The sequence below is a fragment of the Ambystoma mexicanum genome, chromosome 14 (genome assembly GCF_040938575.1).
Source record: "Ambystoma mexicanum isolate Mex_15411 chromosome 14, UKY_AmexF1_1, whole genome shotgun sequence".
Lineage (NCBI taxonomy): Eukaryota > Metazoa > Chordata > Amphibia > Caudata > Ambystomatidae > Ambystoma > Ambystoma mexicanum.
In genome coordinates, this window is record NC_090940.1 from 644,829,343 (window position 1) to 644,855,846 (window position 26,504).

Here is a 26,504-nt window from a genome sequence, read left to right on the forward strand (position 1 = left end):
CTCTAGTCTTTCCAGACAACTGGAAAGTGGAACAGGTCTTGCAGTGAGCTTCTACTTCTATTCCCATTCTGTGCCAATAAAAGTGGGCTGAGAGTCGTTGCTTGGTCTTCTTGGTGCCAAGATGACCAGCTAAGGGCACCTCATGTGCCAACTGCAAAAGGAAGGGCCTGTATAAATTGGGTATAAGCAACCACTTGAATACACCAGGCTCAGGCTGAGTGGGCTCACTGTAAAGGAGCCTAACCTCCCAACAAATCCTGAACAGCCGAGGTGCTTCACCTTGTTCCTGGGCCGGGGCCCATGTCCTCAGACTTTCAAGAGAGTGGCACTCTCTCTGACCCTTACAGCAATCCACCCTGAGGGCCATCCCTCAGCCAACAAGCAATGGAGGTCTGGGTGATCCTCTCGGATGAGTACCTCTCCCTGATGAGGGTCCTCTAGCTCTTCCCCCTCAGTCATTGAGTCTAGGGTCACCACTGGGCCAAGTCCCTCTGTAGCTGGGACCACAGTGGGCGCTGCTGAAGCAGCAGGAAGAGAAGGAGCTCCATTCACAGAGGTGGACTTCTTAATCTTCTTCCTTGCCTTGGGCTTCCCCTTTGGCTTGGGTACCTGACTGTTAGTCAGACCCTGTTTGACCTGTGACCTAGTGACTGCACAAGCAGTCAGGGGTAATCCATCCAAAATTAACCCCATTTCTACTAAGTCATTCCCCAACAAGATGTTGGCAGGCACATTCTCCTGAACCGGAAAGGAAGTTATGCTGTCTTGTCATCAATCTGAATGGTGACTAGGGCTACAGGAGAAAGTTTGGGGAGGCCAAACCTGGTGGGTCACAGAGTAGCACTTTATAGTCCTCTGGCCCGAGCAGGGTACTGTCCCCCAGTGTCATGCTAGCCCCAGTGTCTCTCAAGCCAGTGGAAGGCTGGCCATTAATGAGGACACTTCTCGAAAATTTGCGAGTATTCTGTGGAATAGTAGCCAGTACTTCTGAGCACTGGTCCCAGGCCCCAAGGGACACTAAGGAAATCTCTTCAGGGCACACAAGATAATTCCCATAGAGGAGGGGAGGACAGTGGTCTCCACCTCAGGCATGGGGCAAGGGTAGGTCAGGCTAACAGGCTGTACACCAAGTGCCTTACCTTTAAACTTGGGGTCACCCTTCTTGTGATCCAAGGCCCCACACTACCAACAGCTGTCGGAAAGGCAGGGAGCTGGGTTGGCTCCACTGGGAGCCTGCTTTGCAGCTGGTGTACCACTACTCTTACTCCCACCCCCATGAGACATATCCCCACTATATATTTGGACCTTAGAGGGAGAATGTTTAGGTTTATTCGAATGTGGCTGCTTCTTGGACTCCTCAGCCTTCTGAGAGGTCCCTTTTTCTTTGTCCTGAAACTCTCAACTAGTTTGGTTGAAGTTTCCACTTTAACTTTCTCCAGCTGGAGTCTTTCACATTAAGTGTCTCTGTTTTTGAGTTCACGATCCCTGTCTTTCAGTTCAAGATCTCTTTCTTTTAGTGTAACTTGCTCTGTCAACTCCTCTTTCTTCAACTCAGCTTCAGTCTCAAACTTTTTGACTTCAAAGGCTAGTTTCATCCGCAATAACTCAAGTTCCAGTGCATCCCCCTGAGAAGGGAAGGTACCCATCAGAGACCTCCTCACTGTCATAATGATTATCACAATCTGCTTGTAAATCCACCAGGGCAGCTATAAGCTCTGCCCTAGACCTATCCTCAAAATCTATTCCTCTCACTTCACAAGCACTATGGAGAGCCTCTTAGCTCATCTTAGTCAAGTTACCATTTGCAATAGTTTCCATTGTTTGTAGTGTAGTTATACCAGTATGCACCAGTAAAGCCCATAATTAGTAAAAAGTGTGGCTATTTTGTAGCAGCAAGATTAAAGACTGTGGGCCTCATTACACAGTAGGTGGTAAGGGTTTACCGGTACCGGTAAGGGCACCGGTACCAGTAAACCCTTACCGCCTTACTACGAGTTCCCTTTGTGGGACCCGACCTTAACGGCTGGTTTTACCAGCCGTTAAAGTAGGGTGCCGCAAAGGGACCTCGGCGCTAATTACGGTACCGCAGTTTGTGGTAACGTAATTAGCTCCTTCCCCATTCCCATTATGCCCTATGGGGGCAAAAATGGGAATGGGGAAGTGCCTTGGTGAATGGGGAATTACTGCCCCCGCTCACCTTGGAGTAGGGTGGTAATTTCACCATCCACCAAGACAGACACGGTAAAATACCGGCGGCAACCATGGCGCTAATAGCGCCATGGTTACCGCTTACCGTGTAATGAGGCCCTGTGTCTTAAAACCAGTGATTCCACAGCTGTTCCACCAGTGTAAAGACTGGAGGGGGGTATCTGTACTTCTGCCCTCTTTATGGTTGTGACAGAGGCACAGAACACCCCCGCCAAGACTCTCAATTTGGAAATGTTGCATAAGCAGCCAGATGTAAGCTCTCAGGAGGTGATGCAGGCTGGTTCTTGTACAGTGATTCCCCAAGCCCCGCAAAGGGTTTATGGTCTTTCCATCGATTGGAAATATATCGAAATGCATATCCATCGATGGAAATACATCAAATGCCATTCCATCGAAATGCTATCTTTTACATGTAAAAGTGCACCATACCATCCTGCTGAACCGTCTCTGTGAAAACCTGGGTATCACTGATCAGGTTCTGGCCTGGCTGACCTCTTTCCTCTCAGATGGACCCTCCCAGGTCCAACTTGGGTCCTTCCTTTCATCTATATTCCTCTCTACCTGTGGTGTTCCCCAGGGGTCTATCCTCTCCCCCTGGCTTTTCAACCAATACCTGGCAACTCTCGCCCACTGCATTGCCACTTTCTGCTCAAATTTACAGTGCTACGCTGACGACACTCATCTCATTTTCAGGCTGCCCTCTGCCACCTCCTCTCCCTCTCTCATCTCTGATTGCCTAACTGCCATTCAAGATTGGTGTGCCGCCAATGATCTTTGTCTGAAAGCCAGCAAGACGGAGATCCTCCTCATCGGCACACCTTCACCATCCTTTCCCCTCACTCTCTGGCCGGCCTTCCTTGGCCCTCCTCCTACCCCCACCTGCGAGGCTAAGAACCTCGGGGTCATCTTTGACTCCACACTTTCCTTCGCCGCCCACATCTCTGAGGTCTTTAAAAAGTCAAATTTCCAACTGCACCTCCTCAGAGGTACTCTGCCTTTCCTCTCCTTCCCCCAGAAGCTCATGGTAACCCAAGCTCTGGTTCTCTCTAGCTTGGACTATTGTAACAACCTCGTTCTATATCTACCTGCCTCTACTCTCCACCCTCTTCAACTAATCCAGAACAGGACTGCGAGACTTGTCCTTGGCCTCAAGCCCTGGGATTGTATCTCTCTAGCTTTGAAATCTCTCCACTGACTGCCAGTGGATGCAAGGATTAAATTCAAAACCCTCTGCCTTGTCCACAAGGCCTTCTGGGGCCTGGTTCCAAAATACCTTCAGCTATCCCTCCGCAAATACCTCCCTTTTCGAGCTCTTCGCTCTTCTACCTCCAACTCCCTCAGGGTCAGTCAATTTTCAAAGAAACAAGCTGAGGGTAGATCTCTGTCTTCGGCTGGGGCTTCCCTCTGGAACAGCCTCCCTGCCACTCTAAAACTTGAGGAGAACCAGCTCCGGTTCCGGAAGTACCTCAAGACCTTCCTATTTTCTTCTGCCTTCGCTCCCCCTCTCCCCTGCTTATCTGTTCTCTCTTGGCACCGTGCAGCTGGGCACCCTCTGTCATTTGGGCCCGGGTACCTGCTCATCCTGCCACCCTCCCACACTGCCTCCGGGCCACCCCTTGCACTGGGGTCTGTATCTGTACCCATACAGCCCCCCCGTTTTCTTCCTGCACTTATCAGACCTACCCTGTCTGCTACCTTAAACCTAGCACTTGCAAATTGCTGGCTGCATTACCACTGTTTGTTGCCTTTATTATTTATTTATTGTTATTTATCTGTTTCTCCTCTGCTTCACACTTTACTTTTCTCCCCCCTTCCCTCCACTTTTCCCCTCCCCCGTCTCCCTTACACTTGCGCGTTCTCAATGTCACTGGGCCTAGTAAGATCGCTGTATTGTTCTCCCCTGTTCCCCTCCCTTGCCTTGTCGGGCTCTGAAACACTTGTGTACGAGCGCAATAGAAATAAAATATGATATCATATCATATAATTTCCATCGAAACCAGTCCATCGAATATATAAATGGACAGATTTAGAGGGAGATGGACTTTTAAATGTAAAAAATAGCATTTTGATGCATTTTTTTGTAACGTTAAAACATTACATGGAGCTGTCCAGTGCTGAAATCTTAAAAGGATTTTGGCACTGGTCAGCTTCATGTAACGTTGCATTTTAAAAAAAAAAGGGGGTGGACCAACTCCCCCCAAACTCCCAAAACACCCTCCGTAATCCTAATCCTTACCTTAACCCAACTGAAACCCTAAACCCAACCCATGCCCTACCCCTTACCCTAAACCTAATTCTAACCCTACCCTAAATCTAACCCATTGCCCTACCCCTTACCCTAACCCTTCCCCAAACCCTAACCCTTTCCTTTCCCTACCCCTTACACTAACCGTAACCCTAAATCTAACCCTTGCTCTGCCCCTTAACCTAAATCTAACCCTTGCCCCACCCCCCACCCTAACCCTTGCCCTAACCCTAACCCTTGCCCCACCCTTTACCATAATCCTAACTCTTGCCCAACCACTTACACTAACCCTAACCCTAAATCTAACCCTTGCCCTACCCCTTACCCTAAATCTAACCCTTGCCCTAATCCTAACCCTTGCCCTAACCCTAATTTTACATTTTAAAAATCCATCTAATTTCTATCAAATTTCATTCAATGAAAATGCATTTCGATGGAAAGTATTTTCGTTGAATACAATTCGATGGAAAGGTCTTAGATGCCTTAGATTTTGAAGAAAAGTCCAGATACCCCCACAAAGGAATGTCCACACCCTATGTTAGGTTATAACACAGCTTCTTTATTTAAAATAAGGTTCCTACCAACTATATACATATAAATAACAGACTTTGTACTTTGGTAAAACTATTCAGAACTGCCAACATATATACACGCTTTGTTGTACCACACTAGATTTAAATTCAGTAAAAATGCATCAACTGATGACAGTTTTAAAAAGGCATGTGAATTATCGAGTAAGGTCAAGGAAGAAAGGCAGGTTAGTTTCAGAACATAGACCGTATACTTTCATGAGGCTCAAATTGTAATACTGGGTGAGGATCGCCCCACCTGGGTACCTGTAATGGAAAAGGTAGTGAGTGCCTTATCTTGTCTTTTGCAGCCCAGTCCAAAAATGTTCAATAATGCTCTGCTTTCTTTTTACAGGTTCTACCACCGCAACGTAGCTGCGATGCCGCAGGAGAACTGGCTCCAAGATGACTATGGGACCCCTGGTCGACTCCTGAGACTGGAAGATGCTCTTCTTCGTCACAGTACCTTTGGTGCCTTGCCAGGTGAAATTGCAGAGTTTCTTGGCTCTATGATGCCGAGGCCAAGAGGAAACGAAGAACTAGACAGCGTCAGAAAGGCAGTGGTCTCTGCTGGCGGGTCATTACTCTAGCTGTGAATGTCCCACCAGAGGCATAGAAAGGGTGGGGCCTGAGCAGGCAAAGCCTACCCAAAATCTATAAATGCCCACTCAGCTGTGCTGTGTGGTCCTTTACAGATGTTAATGTCACTACTCTGGGCCCAACTACATTAGCTTCAGGCCCCACATGTTAGACAATCCTCGCTAGGATTCTGTGTCCCATGAAGCTTAACCGTGCTGCGGACTCCGAAAAGGCTTAGCTGAAGAAGATAAGATCCCTGGGAACCTTGGATGCCTTTTGGTAGAGACAGGAGCAGTGGCAGAAGTAGGTGTCAGGTTTCAGAATTGTGCGGTTTACCAACTTTTGGTTCTTCTGTGCTGCAGCCCCAGAACGACCTCTGGATGGCTTCTGGTGACCTGAACTCGATTAATGGCCTGGACTACAGATCCTCACCAAGGCTGGACCCTCGGGTCGCCTTGTGTGGATGTTGGTGGCAGGAAACCCACCAGTGAACTTTCCTCTGCACACCTAACTGGGAGCTTCTTCAGCAAGAAAACCTGGTCAGATGTCATTTCAGGGATGTCCTTTGAAATATTCTTTGTTCAGGTTGATCTTTCTCAGCTCTGGGTGTCAAGCAGCACTATGACAGGGTACCCCCTCTTCTGGGCCTTAGACAGCTGTTCTGGAGGAGAGGAGTTCACTGACGGGCCCATAGGTCAGCGCTTACCCTCTAGAACTTGTAAGACAAGATAGCTGCACCATGTGAGGACAGGGGGGCAGGATTCACTTACTCCAGCATGAGTGGATAATGAGTTGGCAAAGGGAAGTCCGTTTAATGACAAGTACATCAAACAGAGAAACAAATGGAAATCAGCAGCATTGCAATCACCTGTCTCGCTCCGACTTCCTCGAACTTCAGTCGAACAGTCATTGTTGTAGGCAAAACTCGTCATCATTGACGTCTAATTCTATAAAAAATCATCATGCCATATAATTGGTTAGGAAAGGTAACTTAAGTATAGGTGCTATATCTGTATATGATAATAGGGCATGCGAATTGGATAACTCTTATTGGGTGGGCGTCTAGGCCCATCCCTCTACATCACGCTTGATAGACGTCACTACAACTACGACATCTCATTGGTTCTACTATCTATAGGACTCCAGATAACTTGGTCCATTGTGATTGGCCAGGTTACACCCCTAGACATACATTTCCACTTTTAATTAGCAGCATGCAGAATGCACACCCCTGTGCCAGGTGTCCCAAGTTTCACCCTGCCTCCCTTCCATCAATAAGTGTTTTAGGGCGATGTGTCAATTAGTTGGCTAAGGATGGCCTCGAAACTGTAGTCTCTTATCGGGAAAAGTTATGGCATCCTCGGGTCCTGGATGACATCAGGCGGTGGTACTTCTTCGCGCCTGGCTGGTCACGTGTTAGTTCACCATGAATCTGCTTTAGTTTCCAGCTTTTAGTGCATTTAATTCTGTTTGAGCCTCGCCACCTGCATGGGCCCCCCTTATATTGACCTTCATGAGGCAGGCTGGTATGCTCTGAAGTTTGAGTCTTGTTAGCTGACACTCTCCTCCCTTTCTCTGGTTGACCTCGATTTCCTAGGCATGAGCCGCTCTTTGTTAAGTTTCGGTTCCGCTCCTTCTCTTTCCTTTGGCTGGGTTACAAAACTTGGCCTGTCAGGCCTCTGGCCACCTGGATACATTTCTTCTTTTACAAAATGGAGTCGTACTTGTATAATGTGCCTTATTGAGGTAGATATATGGTTGGCGCTTGCCGCGCTATCTTCTACTAAGCATTGCAAGCAGTATCGTTTTCTTAGCATCTTGCGTTTCAAGCCTATTTACACATGTTTAACAGGTTGGTTGCTTCCATCTTGTCTCGTAGCACCGTTTCCTTACGTTTTAACATTGTCTCTTCTCTGTGTCCATTACATTTATTTTCGTAGTTACTCGCACTGAGTAACAGAGTTTACAACATGGTGGTAAAGTAGGGAACTTACCGCCTGGGTTGTAATGAGGCCCTATGTCTCTAAATGCGTCTGTGCTGCTTTTCCTCTCTGGGTGTCTCGGTGGAGCAGGCTGCCTCGACTGCATCGCTGTGGTAGGAGAAGGTTTTGTGTTTCCTTTCCTTCCCTTTTGTATTTTGTCATAGACTTCCACTAACCGCCATTGGCTCCCCAGCCTCCCAACGCATGGTTGTGTTGTAGGCCTGAGGCTTGTTCCTTGCGTTGGAGCAGGTGTGCTTACTGTTATAGTCACTATAGTCCTGCCTTTCAGCTCCTCTTGCAGTTTCTTTGCTCTGACTATGAAAGGAGACAAATAGTCTATCAGCATTTGTGTTTTGTCTGTGAATTTCCTCATGGCTACTTCTGTTCTTTTGAGGGATTTTGTTATGCAATCTCTCTCTAGTGTTTCACTTGGCTCCTCTTGGGTACTTCCACTGTTTTCTGGAACTGATTGTTCGGCAGGCTTTTCTTTTGATTCGCACAGTCTTTGCACAATCCCGTTGGGTGGATTACCACCAAATGATTTAATTTAGTCCACAGCTGACTCGGTTGAGCTAGATTTCTTGGATCTCTGATATAAGTGCGTGTATCAGTTGTTCTCCCGACGAGCCCTGGGCACTTCTCGATTATTTGGAAGAACAAATTAAACGTGAGTTCATCAATGTCTATTGGCGGTGGAAGAACTTGTGTCCTTCTCACTATGCTCTGGTAACTCAGTGAAGACCTCTGCGATGACGGTCAGCAGCCGCCGGATTACTTTTTTTATTAGCTGGATCTTGAATAAAGTCTGTGACACTGGCTCCTCTACCTATGAGTGATGGGTAGGATAACACCACAAGTTGGAAATACGTTAGCACATCCCACTTGAGACTTCTGCTGGAATGTACCATAAATTCTGTGAACAAAGTTTCGATACAGATTGCTTCAGGATACTGTGTTACACTCTGAGGCAGTGTCCAATTTGCAGTCTATCAGAGTCTTGAGTCTTTGTACTACTTGGGCATGACGTGCTTTCACAAGTTCATTTTATCAATGTTGTGGCTTTGGATGTGCTTCTCTTTACCCTGCAACTGGGATATACAGAGTGTTCGTTATGTCCTTATACCCCTTTGCTTGTGTAACCTTTCCAGTTTTATGCCACAACTTGCATCCGGGTTCTTTGTCATGGTTTTCCTGCTCATGCGTCCTTCTTCCTCGCCATGGATCTTGTCTGCACATGCTCAGGTTTTTCCCTGACGTCTCTGGTTTCTTCGCAGTTGTATGCAGCAGGAGGGCTCTCCCCTACATACGGTTTAATGTCATTTATGAAGATCCATGCCCTTCTGCCCTGGAGCTTGACAGCGGAGGAGCAGTCCTCTAAGATGAATGGGCCATTAAATCTTGGCTCGTCCCACCTCTTCCTGGTAAAGTTCTTCACAAGCACGCTGTCACCTGGGAAGACGAGGGGTGCATGTAAACCTTGCTCGGTGTCTGCTTCAGCACTTCCTGCTGTGTTTCATGCTGCGCTGTCCCCTTTTCGCCGTCGCTGCAGCTGGCCTGTAATGACAGAGGTACTGGATGTCATACAGCTTAGGTAGTCCTGCATCTCTGTGCCTAGAACCTCCCTAGTCGGCTGGGCATCACATCTAGCTCTATCTCGGGGGGGTAAGAGGGGTCCTCATCCTTCTGCCTGTAACTATCTTGTGCAGCGTGAGATGATGGTCGGAGCCGGGTTGGTTCCGAAGTGCATACAATGCCAATGGTAGACAGTGCAGCCATCCCTTCTTTAATATGAGCTTCAACTTGGCTATCCTCTCCTTAAGCAAGCCGTTGATCCGTTCACAAATCCCATTCCCCTCAGGATGATACGCCGACGAGAACTTGTACTTTATACCAAGCAACAAACTAATTTGTTTGAAAACTGAATTTACAAAGTGAGCCCCGTTATCTGATCTCATTACTTTGCACACCCCCCATCTAGGGAACACTTCCCTCACTAGGAACTTGGCAGCACAGGTAGCGTCTGGGTGTGTACAGGGACCTGCTTCTATCCATCTAGAGAATGGACACACCACCACAATTAAATACCTGTACCTGTTGCACACTTGAATCATGTCGACGTAGTCGATATGCAAGTGCTGGAATGGCCTATTCGGTCTGGGGATGATCTATCTCACTACTTTTAATGTGTGCTCAGCAGTGAATTGCTGGCAGATTATGCAGTTCACCATAAAAAATGCAACATGCTCTGCTAAATTCGATGTGAACCAGTCTTCTGCGAGCGTTGCAGCCAGGTTTTCTTTTGACATGTGAATAGGGCAGTGTAGTTGCTCTAATGCTACTTTTAGAAGGGCGACAGGCATTACTGGTTTACCAGTGCTGTCTTGCCTCCACAACCCATCAGAGGGGTTTAAAGAACACCCTCGACACTTCAACAAATTTTTCTCCTCCTGAGGTGCCTCTCCCTGGAACTCCATTAGCTGAGTCTGCCCCATATTGCTATAGGCTTTTGGCGTGGCTCGCGCTACCATTATCCGCTCATGGGTACGTGCCACCTCCACGTCTATGATTGTTTCATTCTTGGATGCCATGCGCTTGGCTTCTGTGTCTGCTTCATGATTTCCAAGTGACACGAAATCCGTCCCCTTGGTATGAGCGGCGCATTTCATGATCGATATGCCCCCCGGGAGCTGTAGTGCTTTTATCATCCTGTCCAATAAGGCTGCATGTTGCACTGGCGTGCCGTCTGCTCGGAGGTAGCCCCTCCTTTTCCAGCGCGCTAGACCTGCCTGTACTGTGGACGTCACATAGGCTGAGTCACTGACACGGTTACTTCCTGGTCTGCATGATTCTCAATGGCGCGTATCAGTGCCAGCAGTTCTGCAGCTTGCGCAGAATAGTTTGAGGGTATTCGCGCACTGACGAGTACTCGAAACTCTCCATTCGCTAGGTGTTTTACCATGGCCACGCCCGTATACCTTTGTCCGTCTTCTTGGTCGATTCTCGAAGAACCGTCAATGAACACGATTTCTCCACTTGCCAGGGCATTTTCCTTTACCCTGGGGATTTCATCATAGAATTCCTCATAATTTGCACAGTCATGTATAGTTTCTCCTTCTGCGACTGGCTCAGCTATGAATATAACAGGGTTCACAGTTTTACATCAAACTATTTTGATCAATGGGTTAGAGATAATCACCTCATAGGCGGATGCTCTCTGAGATGTCAGTGTGCCCTTTGGCTTCTCTAGTATGGTGAACAGCGAATGTTCAACGTACAATGTCATGGAGCACCCCGTCACGATGGATGAACACGATAGCGAATGCGGCAGCAGCTAGATTTTGTTCGCATGGGAATTGGCCCTTCATAACCGGGTCCAGACTCCCGCTGTAATATGCTAGGGGCTTGTACCCCAGCGAGGTTCACTGCGCGAGCACTGCGTCATAAAATTACCATTGGTATGTGAGAACCGGTAGAATTCCTCTGCATAATCAGGAATTCCGAGAACTGGGGCCTTACAAATTGCCCCCTTGAGCTCTGCAAATCCTTTCTCCATTGCCTCAGTCCATTCAATTTCTCCTTTTGTTGCCTGGGCTTTCTTCAAAGCCTGAAGCAAGGGCTTGGTATACGAGCTGTAGTCAAAGACCCATGCTCTGACATAATTGCACAGGCCTAAGAAGCTCTGCATTTGTTTTATCGTGCGCGGCCTGGCCGTGTTCATGATAGCTTCAGCCCTTTCTGGGGTTACCTTTTTTCCCTCATGAGAGATTAGTTGCCCTATGTACAACACCTCCTGTTGACAGTACTGCAACTTTTCCCTATCAACCTTGCATCCCTTTTCAGCCAGTATAGTCAATAGCTGGACAGAGTTGCGCCTACATTGCTCTTCAGTGGTGCTGCAGATCAGAATGTCATTTACGTACTGCAAAACAACACTGTCCACCGCAATATTGCTTAGGTCCATTTGCAGGACTCTGTTGAAAATAGACGGGGACTCGCAATACCGCTGTGGCAACCTCGTGCTCTTCAGACGCACCTGTCTGAAAGTGAATGACGTCAGGTCCTGAGAGTCACGGTGCAGTGGAATTGAGAAAAATGTGTTTTTCAAATCGATCACTGTGAAATATTTTGCCTCGGTGGGTATGTTACACAGTATTGTGGATGGATTAGGGACTAGAGGGAACTCGGCTTCAACTATATCGTTTAATGCTCATAAATCTTGGATTAAATGCTAGGACCCTCCCTTTGATTTTTTGAAAGGGTAAATCACTGTATTGCAAGGTGATTCTAACATCACTAGGATGCCCTGCTCCATCATGGCGGAAATTGTCTTCACGATCCCTTCACCTGCCTCTCTGGACATCGGATATTGTTGCGCTCGTGGTAAAATTGCTCCTGGTTTCAGTTTAATTTTCACTTCACCTGCCCCCTTCAGGAGACCTACATCATAGGGTCCTGTAGTCCATACTGTGGCAGGCACTTGGGCCATGTCGTCATCAAAGTATTCTGGATGTACCAGCGCCAACATCATTCTCTGTGGCACCTCCCGTTTGATCATTTTGACCCAAAATGTGAGACTTACTTCCACTCTTGTCTCCTCTAGGTCAGGGTGCTCTTCGAACAGATCGCCATCGGTGATGTCAGTCACTCGATACCCTTCCTCGATGGCGATAATCGCACACCATTGTCTATCTTTGTCATCATATCCTTCGACCAATACCACTTTTCCTCGTACTGCGGCAGATTGGATCATTAAGGGAAATACTCCTCTTCGTGCCTGGGTATTCTTGGCCTGAACAGAAACTCATCAGGTGTCCTCATAGTTCTATCTGCAAGGCCTGGCAATCTCGTCATAAGCACCTGCACGGCATATGCAAAGACTTCTGGCTCTAACGGTACAGCTCTCATGGCTGTACGTCCTGAGTATGCTCTGATCATTTCGCACACGTTTGAATAATGCATTCCTGGAGTGGAGCACACTATACCATTCTCGGTAAACGAGATGGTCATGTTTAATTTAGTCATCAGGTCTCGGTCCAGAATATTTACTGGGGTCTGACGTGAATATAATAGGGGTACATTCATTTCACGCTCTCCCATTGAGACTGGGAGTTCGTCTGTAAAGGGAACTCTACTATGAGCTGTAGTGAAACTCTGATCATCTATAGCCTCGTCGGACAAGGAAAATGTGCCCTATTGTATGCACGAGCGCGTTGCACCCTTGTCAACTAAGAAGGAATAATCTTTACCCCCTATGACGACATTCACCCTAGGTTCCCTGTTAGGGTCTGGTGTCACTGGTAGGATAGAGCACATCAGAGTCCCCCGTGAGATGTGCTGTTTCATATATAAGCTTGGCCCATTGTATACTCCCCCAGCCCCAGGGTTAACTCACACTGTATACTCCCCCTCCGGAGCTAGTGCCCTGTGAAATTTGCGGTGGTGCCTGCTGGGATTGTCCCTGTTGCAAGTTCCCTATGTTCGGTGGTTGAACCACTTGCTGTGCACCTTGCTGCACGCCTGATGCCTGCTGCTGCACGGTGTAATTTTGTGCACCGCACTGTTGCAGGACGGCAGGCTGATTCACCATGCCTGCCGCCATCCCTTGGCTATTTTGCCACTTGCTTTTGCTTCTTCACATGCGCGCCATGTGTCCTGTCATTCCACACAGCCAACACACTGGCGGTGGTCGGGCCATCTGTCCATCTGGCGTAGCTGGACTGCCCATCTGCGCGTTCTGAAAGCCACCTTGAAAATTCTGAAAACCTCCTTGGTTACCTCAAAACCCTCCTTGATTACTCTGCCATCCTCTTCCTCCAAAACCCCTCTTAGGTAAAATCCTGCATTACCCTGATTATTCTGCGATGGGTTGGTCGCTTGTTGTGCACTTGGTTCGGCTGGGCTGGTGAGCATGGCTCCCTCGAGAGCATACTTTGAGAGCTTCTTTTGCACCAGCTTCACCTCGTCGCCCTTACGAGTTGCCTCCTTTTTCCCATTCTTTTCTTGCAACAATCTACAGTAATGTGCAATTGTCAACTGTATTTCAGACCATGGTTTTGCTTCTACTGCTACCAATTTTTTTAGCTGCTTCTGCACTGGTTCAGGCAACCCCTGGCATAATATGTGGTAGAATACAGGTATAGATTTTGTCCAAGACTCATGCGTTTCGAGCACCCACGCGTCTGGATATAAATCAACGAATCCTCTGACTCTTTCATTTTCCGAGTCATTATAGCCCCCATATCAGAATTCTCTGGATATAGCGTTTGCAGCGCTTTCCACACTACTGCCCTACAGTTATTAAATGGCGCTCCATCATGGGAGGTGTTAGTTAGGGTTACCCAAGGATAGCCTGCCCGTTTCCATACATCATCTGATCTTTCACCAAGTATGGCAATTAGGAGGCCCTTAATGTCCCCTATAGCTAAGGTGACACCCACCGTCATTTTCTCTAACTCATGCATCCACTTTCCGGCTCCCGATGTCAGCATTGGAAGCTTATTTTTAAAGTTCTCTCAGTCCATGTGTGGCCATGGAATATATTGAGGTCTTATTCCCCCTTTCTCTAGCAACGGGAATTGGAATGCACAGTCCTCCTTCTCTTTCCCCATAGCTCTCAGGTCTATCTCCGGGGTGGTATTCCTGCCTTGCCGTCTACCTGGCAATGCCCTTAGTCTGTCTGTATAGGCTGGTGCTGACGCCCCCCTCTGACCATGGGGTGTTTCTTCATGTCGGCTGGACTCTCCAGCAGACTTTGGTGTCCTCGTTACGGACCCACTAACGTCTGACCATCGTACCCCTCGGTCCCCTGGGAGCCGTTTTTCGCACCGCCTCCCTTCTTCATGTGCCACAGCCTCCGTTTCCCCACCGGAATCAGATTCTGAATACTCCCAGTTTACACAACTCCTTGCATCTTCTTCATTCTGCCCAATCTCCAGCCTGTCTAGGGACAGTGCCCTGCTCTCACTACTTCGGGTGACATCCTCAGTGTCATATAGCTGAGTGCTCTCTAAGCGCTCATCTTCCCTTCCCCCTTGGGAAATTAGTTCCAGCCCCATTTTGTCATAGATTTTATCAATCGTTTCCCCGATGCTTCTGGTGTTGAAGTCATCTTCAATATTTGTCCCACTTTTACCTGGTACCGCATTGCTTGCAGAAAATAATTCTTCTACGTCTTCCCATTCTACTGTGAATTGGGTTTAATCACTTCTCACTCCAAATATTCAAGATCTCGTGCCATCTGTCTGCACTTACGTTCCATTTCCTCAGCTATTTCTTTTCGCTTCTTTGCTTCTTCTCTAGCTTTATCCAATTCCCTCATCCGTTCATTTCTACATTCCTTTGCCCTTCTACTTTCCTCATCTTCCCACTTTTTTACTTTCCTTTCGTGCACTCTCCTTTCTTCCTCTAACCTTAACATGTTCTGCCTGTATTTTTCATAGGCTGCGTATTGTGTGCGACTGAGCGGTATTCCTTGCTCTTCACGATATAGTTGTCCTCGCCTTAGCCTATCTTTCTTTCTTGTCCTTTCATCCCTTCCTTCCATCCCTTTCTCTCTCTCTCTCCTTTGTGTCTCATCAGACCTCTCCCTTGGCCTCAAATCATCACTTCTTTTTCCATCCAACTTCAGTAATATCTGACCTCCCATCCATTCGTCTTTCCCGAATGCTATCTCATCACCTCTACCTTCATTTCCTTTACGTTTATTTCCCTCTTTCTCCTTATCTGGAGGTGGACAACTCCATGCCCAATCTTTCCCTTCATCTTCGCATCTCTCTTTGTCCCTTAAGACAGCGGAGGCGATATTGTTTTCCTGTTCTTTTCCCTTATTATCTTCACTACTGTACGTAGGCGACTCATATGCGGGGTTGCTATACTCCGTGGCTGCCTTAAGTTCTCTTAGTGGGTAAAGCCCCTCTCTTTTACTCCCTTCAATGACTGGCTCAGGCGGGGCTGGTGGCGCGGTAGGCGTCTCACCCCCCTCCGGACATCTGTACATACATTTAGTATCCAGTCTGTGGGTGGTTCTTCCACCTTCGTTTCTTCAAACATCATCCACAATTCTAGAACAGCAAGATGTTTCTCTAGCTTCTTGCCTGTATATGTGGCATGCAGGAAAATCATCATATGCTGTAAAACGGCTTTAGAGAGTGACCCGTTCTGTGGCCATGGCATAAACATCTTATTGGCGGCACCCTTAACCCACTCCGTGCTGTATTTCTTTAGTTTTGGTGCCTGCTTGGGCAGTTGCATGCACAAATGCGCAAGCGGGGTAACTTCCTCCATTTTTAATTTCGTCACTAACAGTATTTATACAGTTCTTTAACTTTCCAATAGTATGAGCGACCACCACATACGCAAGCTCCAATCCAATCTTTTCCCGCCAAAATTTATACCAACAATTTATTCAAAACCCATCAATTCAATGGCGATTCCCTCTTAGTTACAGAATCGCGTACAGCCAAAATGCATTTCAAACAATCATTAATACAATTATTTTACATTTGACATACAACAAGACACATATGACAGACACTCGACAGACTAGACGAACACCAGCTGGACACACGTATACCTGCCTTCTAATCAATACCCCGACATGGGGTGTAAACGAACCCCTTTGATGCCGTCTTTAATGGTCACCGTAGCCTAATCGTCCGCCCACTGTAGGCCCTGAGTTCATGTTTCTTCTGACCGCTGTTTTAAAGCGCAGGAATAAGGCGAATCCTTACATTTTTATCTCAGGTGCCCACCTGGTAATCCTTACGTTTTTATCTCAGGTGCCCCCCTGGTAATCCTTAAGTTTTTATCTCAGGTGCCCCCCTGATAATCCTTATGATTTTATCTCAGGTGCCCCCCTGATAATCCTTACGTTTTTATCTCAGGTTCCCCCCTGATAATCCTTACGTTTTTATCTCAGGTGCCCCCCTTTTAATCCTTACGTTTTATCTCGGGTGTCCCCCCGGTATCCTTACGTTTTTATCTCGGGTGTCCCCCTGGTATCCACTCTTTATTTCTTATGCTCGAGTCATTAACCCCCTATATATATACAGTCTTCTCTACTTCTAACTACCTTATTTTTTCTCTGCCACCCTCCGTTACCTTTCCCTTACTTACTCTAATGCCTACAAGACATTTGCCAAAGTAACGAGTTTACTGTTTCACTCACCGATCGCATCTTTTCCTCTCTGGAACTTCGGGATCACTGCCCCTTCCTCTTCCAGCTTTTAAGGTTTTCGTCCGATTGGCTGCCCGTGGGAATGAGAAGGGTTATGCTTGGAAAGGCGGGTTCCTTCAGACCCACTGCAGATTTTTGAAATTTTACTCTATCATTGTCCACGGGGAGCTTCTCAGTCTACTCAGCCGGAATGGCGAAAGGACTCATGATCTTGCCGAAGGCCCGGAGTTACTTCGTTCCCTCGGTCTAAGGTGTTTTAGGATTATTTAATCAATAATTAATGGCCGAAACCATCCTCAAGCTACCAAGTGTTCTGGAGGAGAGGAATTCACTGACGGGCCCATAGGTCAGCGCTCACCCTCTAGAACTTGTAAGACAAGATAGCTGCACCATGTGAGGACAGGGGGTTCAGGATTCACTTACTCCAACACGACTCAATAATGAGGACTCAGTAAGTTGGCAAAGTCTGTTTAATGACAAGTACATCAAACAGAGAAACAAATGGAAATCAGCAGCATTGCGATCACCTGTCTCGCTCCGACTTCCTCAAACTTTAGTCAAACAGTCATTGTTATAGGCAAAACTCATCATCATTGACATCTAATTCTATAAAAACTCATCATGCAATATAATTGGTTAGGAAAGGTAACTTAAGTATAGCTGTTATATCTGTATATGATAACAGGGCATTCGGATTGGATAACTCTTATCGGGTGGGCATCTACACCCATCCCTCTACATCATGCGTGATAGACGTCACTACAACTACGACATCTCATTGGTTCTACTATCTATAGGACTCCAGATAACTTGGTCCATTGTGACTGGCCAGGTTACAGCGCTAGACATAAATTTCCACTTTTAATTAGCAGCATGCAGAATGCACACCCCTGTGCCTGGTGTCCCAAGTTTCACCCTGCCTCCCTTCCATCAATCAGTGTTTTAGGGCGATGTGTCAATTAGTTGGCTAAGGATGGCCTAGAAACTGTAGTCTCTTATCGGGAAAAATTATGGAATCCTCGGGTCCTGGATGACATCAGGCGGTTGTACTTCTTCGCGCCTGGCTGGCCACGTGTTAGTTCACCATAAATCTGCTTCAATTTCCAACTTTTAGTGCATTTAAATCTGTTTCAGCCTCACCACCTGCATGGGCCCCCCTTATCATGACCTTCATGAGGCAAGCTGGTATGCTCTGAAGTTTGAGTCTTGTTAGTTGACGCTCTCCTGCCTTTCTCTGGTTGACCTCGATTTCCTAGGCATGAGCCGCTCTTTGTTAAGTTTCGATTCCGCTCCTTCTCTTGCCTTTGGCTGGGTTACGAAACTTGGCCTGTCAGGCCTCTGGCCGCCTGGGTAAATTTCTGCTTTTACAAAATGGAGCCGCACTTGTATAATGTGCCTTATTGAGGTAGATATATGGTTGGCGCTTGCCGCTCTATCTTCTACTAAGCATTGCAAGCAGTATCGATTTCTTAGCATCTTGCATTTCAAGCCTATTTACACACGTTTAACAGGTCATTTGCTTCCATCTTGTCTCGTAGCACCATTTCCTTACGTTTTAACATTGTCTCTTCTCTGTGCCCATTACATTTATTTTCGTAGTTACTCGCAATGGCGTGCTTGTCTTCGATAGCTGCTTTTGTTCATTCACCAGTCTGTTCAGGCCCTTGTGTCATATCCACTGGCCTTCCATTAAGGCTTTTGGGGTCTCTTCGTGGACCGTATGTAGGTACTCCTCATTTTGTATCAGCAGCTGGTATGGCTGTCTGATAGGGTACCGTGCTGCCCAGGGTTGTCTGGTTATGGGTGCTTCCACAGGTATGGATCTTCTGATGTAAACTGGGCAGAGTCCCAGTGCAGCTCTTTGCAGATTAATTTGCTGTTCATACATCACATACCTTGGCGAGTACGCTCCTGATACCTCGAAATGAGGGGAAGGGGTGCAGGCCATGTCTGGGACCTCCTCTACACAGCAATCTGGCTTTAAGCGGTCACAAACACTCCTCTGGACCCAACTGATACAACTGGACTTCTTCAACTCAAGATGTACAAGCACTCCTCTTCTGGACTCACAAATATCCCTTTTTCTGGATGGCAGGCACACAGGACTGGCTTCCAGTTCACTTCTGATGTAGAGTAGCAGGTGCAGCTCTGGAAGAGGTCTCCTATCCAGGTCCTCTCTTGATTCCATTCTTGTGTCAGCTCAGCAGTCTTTGAATTCCTTGAAGTAATGCAGCTGCAGACTCCTTCTTCCGAATGAACTCAGGATTCAAGCTTCAGGTTCCAGCTTCAGCTACAGAACAAATTGGTGAGTGAACGTTTCCTAGTTATACACATTTGTTCCCCATTCACTCAGGCTGAGCCAGGCTAAGGCAGCCAATCATTCACGAGTGCATTCATGCAGGCAGGCAGGCAGCAGAACAGGCTCACAGGTTTTCAGGCCATTCACTCCACCCAGACACCAATAACACAGACTGTGGATTGGAGTATGCACCCAGCCTTTCAGCACACTACACTGTATTTCACTCCGGTTTCAGTCAGCACTGGCCCATGGCTTGTGCTACACACACCAAGACCAGACAACCACAACACACAATGTGAGTTGACTTCAGACTCCATTCATATAGGTCCCACAACACACAGCCCCTTGGAAAGGCTCCAGTCAGTCTGACAGGAGGCTGCCCCAAAGCCATTATGGTCTTTCCACCAAACAGCCAGTCAGGTAAAAAGGGGCAGATTCAGGACTTCTCAGGACATTGGGATACAACGTGTAAAGTCAATATAAACCAAGAGGCTACAGTGGCCAGCTTGCCTTTCTTCAGGAATCCACAGATTCCTATGGCAGGGCTTGGGTGTCCCGAAAATGGACGACACTCAGAGCCACTGCCAAGTCAGCATGTAGCTGCCACCAGCCCATACCCTGCTCTGTGGGCAACACACAGTTTCCTAAAAACTAACATATGGGTTACAAGGGTGTATCCCCACCCATGGGTGCCATAAGGGTATCCCATTGGCGTTGTTCACCAAAAGGAATACATGAAGAGCTGCACTGCAAGAGGTCCATGCTGGACCTCAGTGGCAGAAAACAGAGATAAAATACACACCGAGAAGTGGTAGGACAAGGTCTAGGAGGCCCTATCCCTCCAAAAGGCATTCCCAGCATCGCAGTTGTCATGATCATTGTTGACATCCTGATGGAGTATTCCATGCTGGCTTTCTTCTTCTGGCAGTGCTTACTTCACTTGCCCTCCAGTTATTCTGTATCTTAGATGGAAGTGGTGCTAGATCGTGGTAGATTTTCATCGGCATAGAGTTGATCTCTTTTGGTGCAAGCAGAGTTATCACATTCAAAATGAGTTCCTATTTTGCATTCGATTGCCATAACTCTGCATGTGATAACGTTGCCATGTTCAAAATGTTCATATGCATTATTTTTCTCAGCTAATTTTCTTGACACTGGTTTAGGATATCTCTGCTATAATCAGAATTAAAAAGCGTGTGGTGATTACAAATTCTCAGTGCACTTCACAATTTGGTTTTGATGTGCAGGAAAGCATTCTGCCAATCCACATCCTTGCGGGTCAATATATTCACCCATCACTTTTCAATTTATTTAGTTACATTTTCATGCTGTCTTTGTCTGCATACATTTAGACGTCTTTTCTTCCTTTGGGAAATTAAGAAATTCTTGGCTGCATTTCATGCAAGAAAGAGCAGAATCACACAAAATCAAAGTCAGTGGTTGACAAAATTCCTATTAACTTTCATTTAAAGCAGCGTGGGATAATACCTGTGCTGCTTAGTCACGTCAGAGGGCTGCTTTTGGATTCCAAATTTAATAAACAATGTGTCGCTCTGGAATGCATAATAAAAAGTAGCTGCTACGTTAGCAATATCAATTCAGATCACTAACAGTGAAGAGTATTGAAAAGAATATTTAAGTGGCTTTTACTTGTATCCATGTAGCAAGGAACCCCGCACATTTGTAAAATAATTATATCCCAGAAATATTGAATTTGACATGTAATTAGACATGTAGATCTTATTTCCGCGGAGTCTATAATCCATTGCCCAACCAGTAGCATTCCCTTAAAAAGGTGATCAAAATACCATTCTTTAATCTCTATGTCTAATTTGGGGTTGTAAGGGAGGCATGGCATCACAAGTATGACAATGACACAAAAGATACAATTGCAAAACCTTAATTCTTAAATTCAAGGCTTTGTAAAACCTCCTACTTTGCCCTACAGCTAGGATGGGAGTAGTCTCTACCATCAAATAATAAAGACACACAGTCCTAGTCAGTCTCTGTCAAATAAAAAATGCCTATACTAAAAAAAAAATGAATGCCTGCCCTATCTCTTATACAAAAATGTGTGTGACGGGGAATATGTAGGTAAAAGAAAATCAGTGTCATAACATAAAGAATCAAAGTGGCCGAGTCAGCTCTCCTTCCCACGTCAGAGTGCACGGAGAAAGGCGGTCCCTGTAAATAGGATGACACACTCTGGCTCAGGTTCTAAAAACAGAGGCAGTTCAAAACGTGCATCGAGACCCGCTTGGCCTTCCACGTTAAAGTCACTTATTCCAGATTTCAAAAGTTCTTTCACTATTCAACAAAAGTTCATGCAGGTATCCCTCGGTCGGGCTCGGACCTTTCAAAGCAAAAGGTTCACAAAAGTCTCCCTGGATCGGGCTCATACCTTTCAATCACAGCATTAGCAGGGGCCCTTTCCCCAAGCTTTATTCACATTTTTTAGGGGTTCCCTTCCCCTTATTTATTACACTTTTGATCTCCCTCAATCGGGCTCAGACCATTTCCTCATGTCAAAGACTTTGGAACGTGCAATTTATTTTTCTATAGACCCCCACAGGACCACTTTGACTTTCACTGTTTCAGCTCAGACTCTTGTGTTATTTGCCTCAGTGTCTCTTGGTCTAGATAGTTCAGTATCACAATCACCAAAGGTTCATCCTTCACCATTTCAATTCCCCTTTTCTCAGGGTTAATCTTGATCATTTCACATTTTAGAGTTCATTCACTTTGTCGCTTTATAACAAAACATCTCACCTTTCGCAGAGACTTTTGAGTGGGCTACTTCCTTTCACCGGACCACTCCACTACTCTGTATCACTGGCTTCACAGTTATCTGTAGAAAGCTCCCCACAGGTCTGCCTTTCTTTGCATGTCATCCACACGCGTGCAGCCTTCAACTGTGAGATATGCTGTTGCACTTTCAATCTTTCCTTAACACACACCAGCCTTTCACGTTGTTCACCAACTCACTGGTTGTGTGCATTCCTTTCTTGTCTCTTCTGTTTTAATTCACGAGTCAAGGTTAATACCACAGGCTTTTCCTCGCCTCCCAATTCTGTCGTTCACCCGGGAGGGTCGCTTGCGCCCTTGAAACACAATGCAGTCTTCTTGTCCGGGATTTGGCCTTCTCTGCGTATCTTTCACAGCCCTTTGGAGGCAACGACTTCCTGCAGGGATCTCCTGGATTTTTCTACCCTTTGCTTTCACCCCGATTATCAGTCGTTCTGCTCCAGTAGGTTCCCCTTGGCCCCAGAAGTTCTGCTCCTTCTCATGTTCCACCTTACTCAGAGTGTGTCTCTGTCTTCCTCCTTTTTATCCTTGTGGGGAGAGCTAATGGGTATCGGATGGATGAAATTAAAGTCAAGTGCCTGACTTTGCCTGACCCAATTAGCAGGACATGTCCAATGAGATATGTAAGGGGTAGCCTCTTTACTCTCAGAAGCCCTCTTCTTCTGCCCATTGTTTGTGTACAAAAGCGTGTGGGGGGACGTTGGAGGATCCTATACAATAGGATGGGTCATGGGATTGAGAAAAGGGGGAATACTGCATCTCACCATCGGTTGCCTCACCCCCACTCCCCAAAGACCCCTCACCAAGGTGATCCTCTCGCACTGGTCCACCCCAGGGTCTGGGTCCAAAGGCGATGGCTGTGCCCTGGCCACCTGAGAGAGAGATCCCCTTGGACTAGCGGGTGAGGTAACCTTTGGTTTCTCACAGGGTGCACCAGACTGTTTCACAGAATGCTGAAGACTCACATTCAGTATTCAATCAAACAACCTTTATTTGGCAGAAATGCCATAAAAATTTCAAAATAAAAACATACATTAATAAAAAAAAGAGTTAAAACATACTCAGAATTTATTGCAAGTAAAATACATTTGGTGAAAGTGCTAAGTGCCCGATATTAAAGAACAACATAAATGAATCATACCTCTTTGTAGAGTTTGGTGGGGATATTATAATTGCAGCCCCACTGCCTCTTGATAATAACAAGGATTAATGTCCATGTCAATTCATGATCCGGGAGGATAGCTCAGCGGCAAGGTGCTCGCCTTGAAAGCAGGACGACACGGAGCACCACAGGTTCCGGGGTCGGCGCATAGAAACCTCTGGGTATTAAGCACGTTATAAATAACCTATAATATAATAAAAAAATAATGGCCGTGATACATATTCCAATAATTTGTGTGTCACTTTTTCTTCATCACTTGGTCCATCTGTTTTCGTTGTCTTAAAAGTAAAGCTCTGTGGACATATTGCGAAGCACAGCTTACAGTTTATGGTTTTGTGGTACATTTGCATAGCTCTAGTGCCTCAATGGTAGCACACTCTATCCAAGAGGGGCAGCTCAGTAGCTGTTGGGAACTAGGGAACACAAAAAGGTCAATACAAGGAAATGTGTTCCCAACAGTTCCATTCACGAACCTAATAATTCTTAAAGCAATTTAACTATGCAGTAAATGAGGCAAAATGCATTTGTGGGCTTAATCAAAACAATTGATAACACATACATTGACTGAATCGTGAATTTAGTTTATTATTTTGGAATTCGTCCAATTCATTAGAGTCAGCGATCACTAATACAAGTCACTAGTACAACAATGAAAAACGGACAAAAAAAATTTGCAAATGAAATTCAAGTAAACAACATAGACCAAATATGTTAAATGTACATGAAAAGAGTACCCATAATCATAAGGCATGAGCAGAAAATTAATTATTATTTTACTGTTCCTGTCCAGACAGTCCCCTAATAGAAATCAAACCCCCCGATTCTTGTCCTATTCTAAAGAATAGTGAGGGTATAGGAGGATCACACTGTTAAAGTGCGAAGTTCAAATTGTTGAAGGCCAATAGTCCACATCCCAGGTCTACGCCCCAATATGCATCTCAGTTGCACCGTACGTGCAACAATGGTAGTACGGACATCAGCTTCCCTCAGCAGAGGGCATAGATATCTATCTCAGTGGTTTGTAACCACACAGAAAAATGAAAAATTGATTATTGTCTCATCTCCCAAATCACATACAGGACAGACCTTTGAATCGCCCCCCCCCCCCAACGGTAAGTTAGAATGGCAATCAGCAAAATCCCAAATCACAATCTTACAAAGAGCGATCTTGCATATGGGGGGGGCAGATAGTTAATTTTCTAATCCAAATTCAAATTTGGAGCAACGATACCCCTGAAACGCTATACAGTCCAGCTGCATTTTCAATCATCTGTTCCCTTGTGATGATGATGGCTGTTTTCTTAATTCTTCTAAAGGCCGCCTTGTCTATATGTAGCCTCTTCTCCCACAGTCCGGCCCCAATAAGTTCGAACAGTCTTTTTTTCACAGAGGCCACCCAAGGGATGCTTTTGCCACCTCGAGGCAAAGGAGATGTTTCAAAGCATCTTGGTACTTCCCCAAAGATACAGACCTCTAAAACCTCACCAGATAAATCGTTGGCGAGATAGAAGCCAGGTCGCCAACTAGACTTTCATTGAGTTCCAGATTTAAAATGACATTGGGGGTGGAGCTCGTGAGCTGTATCAATTGTTTTATATAAGTGTTTTCTTCCCTGGTGAGGGCGTGAGTATTTGTATTGCACCATTGCTTTGAGCCATAGAGGGTAGCAGGGAAGGCCTGTCTGCTGTAGAGCTCGATAGCGGGGTGAACTGCACCTCTACCATGTCTGTTAAAAAAGGATGGTGTTTCTCCACCATATTTCCCCCGTGTAATGCATGCCTTCTCTATCTGGGAGCTCCAATACCAGTTTTCATTAAATCGGGTGCCCGAATAAATGATAAAATGTGACCTGTTCTAGGCAATGACCTTTCACTTCAATGTCCAAACTGCATTGTTTAGAGAATTGTGGCTTAACAACCATTACATTTGTTTTAGTAACATTTAAGCTGAGGTCGCGAACACCAGAATTTTTCAGAAAACTTGCAAACCTAATTTTCAGCCCTGGTGTGCTGGTGGATAACAAGACTGCATCGTCTGCATAGAGGAGAGCAGGATATCTATCCTGTCCCATTTTTGAGAAGTCCACGTTGTCTTCTAGCAGAGAGGCTCCAATTTCCTCCATAGATATGCAGAAAAGTTGAGGTGCAAGGACGCAGCCCTGTCTAACACCCTTATGGACAGCAAAGGGGGCAGTGGTCTTGCCAGCCGAGCCATGTCTTACTACAGCCCAATTATTGCTGTGCAGCTCCTGAATCACAGCAATAAGGTGAGAGGGGGATTTTCTTTGTTTGAGGACCTCCCACAGTTTATGTCTAGAGACCGCATCGAAAGCGGTCCTCAGGTCTATGAAAATTGCCTGTAAATTGATGCGCTTAAGCACAGTATACTTCTCTATCAGTAAAAATAATCTGAGGTTTTGGTTCCGGCTGTTCTTTTATGCATCTGAAAGCCGGCCTGGAGGTCACTAATTATGTTGTTCTTATCAGCCCAGGATTGGAGGTGGGACAGAATAACCTTGGCAAAAATCTTCTCTGCTGAGTCCAGGAGCGAGACTGGTCTTTAGTTTTCCGCCAAGATCCATACCCCCTTCTTATGGTGTAGTAACTGCTTGCTGCCAGGTTGAGAGAACTATGTTCAGTTTACTAACTACATTGAAGAGTTTGGGCAGCACAGGTCCCCAGATAACAGGTTCATCTTTGTACAAGTCTGAGGGAACACTATCTGGGCCGCAGGCCTTGCCACTCTTTTGGGAGGATATAGCTTTGGAGACTTCTGTAAGGCTGAGATGGAATGGATTATTTGGTGAAAACCCCAAAGAATTATTAGACGTCGAAACTCTGCTATTAGTGAGATCACTCTAATAATTACAGTAAAGATTAGAGAAATGTTTCTCCTAGGCTCCTGCAGAAATTGCATTGTGGAGGGGTTTCCCCATTAACACCCTCCCCTGAAATCAGCTTCCAGAAATCTCCAGGGCCACCCTCTTCATGCGCTTTACTAAGGAGCTTCATCTCGAGGTGGCATAGGCAGCCTTTTTTAGTGCAACTATCTTTTTGTAGAGTTGCCTTTGGGATTGAAGAAGGGCCCTAGCCACACTGATTCCAACTGATAGGATAGCCATTAGCTGGCGTTTTGCTTAGCAGTATTCTTTGTCGTACCATCTGGGTTTATTTGTTGTGTTTCACTTAACCTCCTGCGCCTTGCTAGTTTACATATGTGAGGAGGTTACCGAGGAGATGACCTTTCTCCGTAAGGACCTTTTTCTCAGAGGCTTATTCTATGCAAATATCTGTGAGGTTACTCAAGATAGCCTTTTTATATTGAGGGTTTCTCATCTTTGCCAAGATCCTGGCCCATTATACTGATTTACGGGTGTGCTCATTTACCGCTAGGGGGACCACCCTGTCTTTCGTTGGGGGACATTCTGAAGTGCGAGGATCTATTCTAAGATGTACACTAAGCGGCTTATGATCACTATCT